The 3,957-nt window shown below is 39.5% G+C and overlaps 1 long non-coding RNA gene across 2 annotated transcripts in view; it reads right to left on the reverse strand.

Moving 5' to 3' along the window:
• Window positions 1-213, reverse strand: part of LOC139025494 (uncharacterized) — a 40,729-nt gene extending 40,516 nt beyond the window's left edge. Inside the window, exon 1 of one of the 2 annotated variants that reach the window (XR_011477084.1) lies at window positions 3-208. This is a non-coding gene — a long non-coding RNA (uncharacterized lncRNA). Of the gene's footprint in view, window positions 1-2 lie in introns of both variants that reach the window. The other variant, XR_011477083.1, reaches the window with a different exon arrangement.
• Between the last annotated feature and the right edge of the window lie 3,744 nt (window positions 214-3,957).

Raw genomic sequence — 3,957 nt, forward strand, 5'->3', positions numbered from 1 at the left:
ACCTGAACACAACAAACCCAGAAGACCTGAACACAACAAACCCAGAACCAAGAGGACCTGAACACAACAAACCCAGAACCAAGAGGACCTGAACACAACAAACCCAGAACCAAGAAGAGCTGAGCACAACAAAGCAAGAAGACCTGAACACAACAAACCCAGAACCAGGCAGACCTGAACACAACAAGTTTGACAGAAACCCTGTATATCTGGACCTGTATAGTCATACTAAGTGTTAGAATAATATATCATAATATGCCATTTAGAAACACTTTGTAGATCCTTCTTTCATGCCCCATTGGGAATTGAACCCATACACCATGCTCTACCAACTGAGACACAGTACTACTGTATTCACACTTAGTTGGAGTGCTGATCTAGGGTCAGTTATGCCTTTTAAACAATGATGAATAAGAGGGGGAACCTTGTAAATAATTTTTATGTTAAATATTTTCCCATTCATCTGAACACAATAACTTTGCTTTGTATTTCTGAAATAGCCTCGATGTCCAGTTATATTTTATATGAAGGCTGAGAACATTATAAACATATGTTTTAATTTCTTCTTGATGTTCGCTCACAGGAACAATACTTCTATTCTACAGTACTGCACTATTACATTATACAGTCCTGTACTATTCTATTACATTCTACAGTCCTGTACTATTCTATGACGTTATACTGTACTATTCTATTACATTCTACAGTACTGTACTATTCTACTACCTTATACAGTCCTGTACTATTCTATTACATTCTACAGTACTATTCTATTACAGTATACAGTCCAGTACTATTCTATTACATTATACAGTACTGTACTATTCTATTACGGTACATTCTACAGTACTATTATATTGCAGTATACAGTACTATTCTATTACGTTATACAGTACTATTCTATTACGTTATACAGTACTATTCTATTACAGTACTATTCTATTACAGTACTATTCTATTACAGTATAGAGTACTGTTTCTATTCTATTACATTACACAGTACTGTATTGTTCTATTACAGTATACAGTACTGTAAGATATACACATAACATATGTTTATTTGATATTATCATTTACATTTATTATTGGTTTTATGACAAAGTTATGGTAATATTTTGCCTCAATGTTCTGATGCAATGTTTCTTATCACTTTGTAGTGTCATTGACTGTCTGTGATATGCTATTTTAAATCGATTACGTGATTGAATTAAATCATGCAACAATTAACTCACTAATAACCTGGGGCACCACGGAAAAGCTTATTTAAAGGAGTTCCGTCTTCCGAATTAACTCTTACAGATCTAAAAATCTCTTACATTTCAGTCATCAATTATTCTTTAACTCATTCAGTCTCATCTGAATGTCGTAAAATGATTGGTTATCTGCACGAACTCTGGTTTCCATAATGAATCAGCAATATACAAATTGGCCAAACAACTTGGCCTTTATTTATTTACTAACTAAAATTAAAATAATCACACAGAATTACATAACCAGTCAAGATATTGTTACTTAACCAATGATAGAAAAGTCCCATAGTGGACTAGCCCGATATGACGGCTTGGTAGTCAAAGGAAAGGGGCGGGAAAAGACAAAGAAGGATGTCACTACACACAGTCTACTAAATTTATATTCATTGAAAATGCTAATCCTTTGGCACATTGACTGACCGTCTGCATTCAAGAATAATTACAATGTAAGTATATATATATATTTACGCCCCTATGTCATTGTTCATCCTTCTCTGTTGAATCCTCGATTCTCCTGTAAGGGTTCCTCACAGTTATTTTGTTCACAACTAGCAGTTAAACGAATAAATTACATTATGTCATAGTGCGAAATAGTGATGTCATTAGAATGAGTGCTATGGATCTCAATTGGTGCCGGCTCTTTGAGCCCCAACTGTTGCCTGACCTTCACCCAGGTAGAGGTGTATCCCTTTGGGGGAGCGAAGGGGAGTGAGGACTAGGGTGGATGAGCAGAGAGGAACACACTTGGAGGGGATAAACCTATTGCCCCCACCTACTGGTGGGGATCTGTTTTAATCCATTGGAGGGGATGGGGGAAACCACAGGGATAGCGATATCTCCTGGGGCTGGAGGTCCCCATTGCCGGATTTCAAGCATTTAAAGGTATTTCCAAATTGGCCTGACATCTGCTGTGTATTACCTTGAATGATGAATCATCCCACATAACGCAGAACTCTGCATTTCTCTTCAACAGACATTGTCTACCCAGCACATTGACTTGAATCCAGGCCCACGTGGATTCAGGGTATATCAGTACCTTGGCTTTTTCCGCTTACAGCCTTATTCTACAATTGATTTATATGTTTGTTCCCCTCAATCTACCCAAACCATTAATGAACAAAGCAAAAACACTTTTAAAAATGTTTGCAAATGTATAGATAACAAAAAATACTGAAATATCACCGTTTACATAAGTATTCAGACATGTGGTTATTTCTGTTACCTGGAAAAGTTGTCGACATGCTCCATGGGTAAATTGTTATGCATACATGGGGTACATTTTTTCATTATTAAACCAATGTAAAATGACTGAACACATTCTCATTACAGGCAACAACCTAGGGAACAGTTACAGGGAGAGGAGGGGGAATGAATTAGACATTTGGAAGCCTGGGGATGATTAGGGTGACCGTGATGGTATGAGGGCGAGGTTGGGAAAATTAAGGCCAGGACACCAACGGGTTAACCATCCCTACTCTTATGATAAGTGGGCATGGGATCTTTACGTGACCACGAGAGTAAGGACACCCCGTTTAGCAATCCCATCTGAAAGATCGCCACCCTCAAAACGGGCAATCGTCCCCAATCCTCCCTGGGACTTGGATCTATTTTTTTCAGAAAACCAGAAGGAAAAGAAGTGCCTCCTACTGGCCCCTCCAAACACCCATTCCCAGCAGCATCTGGTCTCCCATCCAGGGACCAACCCTGCTTAGAATCAATCCAGCTAAGTGGGGTGCAGGGTGTGTAATGCTGCTAACCAACACATTCCCACATACCTGTATCAAGATGGAGTGGCATGATGGTCAGTCATCCCCTGGAAAAGAACACCCCCCCAGTCAAAAGTATTGCACTATCTATAGGGATTAAGGGTGCCATTTGGGACAGAAACAGTGTAACAGAATATGACATGCGCAATGTTGTACCCAATACAGACATCAGTTGTACAGTGGTGCTTAGAGGAGGTAAAGAAGAAAGGTTTATGTTCGGGCCGCCAGACAGGTAATTAAACCTGCTGAAACTGAAAAGAGAGGGAATATATAGAGAACCACTACCAGACAGGTATTAACCCTTTAGAACTGAAAAGACGAGATAGATAGAGAACCATACCAGACAGGTATTTAACCTCGCTGAACTTAAAAAGAGTAGAAATAGATAAGACACCAGTACCAGACAGCGTATTAACTTCTCACGAAGTCACCAACCCTGAATCCGGTAGCACCCCCAACCTCACCCCACTGGATTAGCAACAGCTAGCATAGCGTCACAAATAGTAACCTTGTAGCATCTAAATGATTCATTAAAAATCACAAGTCCCAAGACACCAGATGAAAGATATCGTCTGTGTGACATAAGGCCACCAATTTCAGATCTTTTAAAATGTTTACAGGGACAGACAGAATATGTAAATCTATTAGATAACCACGTTAGCTCGGAACGGGACCGGATATATTTTAACCAGGGTCAGATTCGGGCTAGGCGCCCAACCGTCCAGATTCACATGCAACAACAGATATGATATAAAATCGGTAAATTGGGGTCTTACTATGGCTGATCCTTTCATCAGAATGTTGATCAAGTGTCTTTGTTCCAAGATGAGTCGTTGGTTCGTTCAGAATTCTTCCTTGCCCACTCACATTTTAGCACAGGTACCCGCCGTCCCGAGTGGCACGAATTTCTCAAACGTAAATCACAATCCGACAACGGTACA

The sequence above is a fragment of the Salvelinus sp. IW2-2015 genome, unplaced genomic scaffold (genome assembly GCF_002910315.2).
Source record: "Salvelinus sp. IW2-2015 unplaced genomic scaffold, ASM291031v2 Un_scaffold2772, whole genome shotgun sequence".
In the NCBI taxonomy this organism is placed as follows: Eukaryota; Metazoa; Chordata; class Actinopteri; order Salmoniformes; family Salmonidae; genus Salvelinus; species Salvelinus sp. IW2-2015.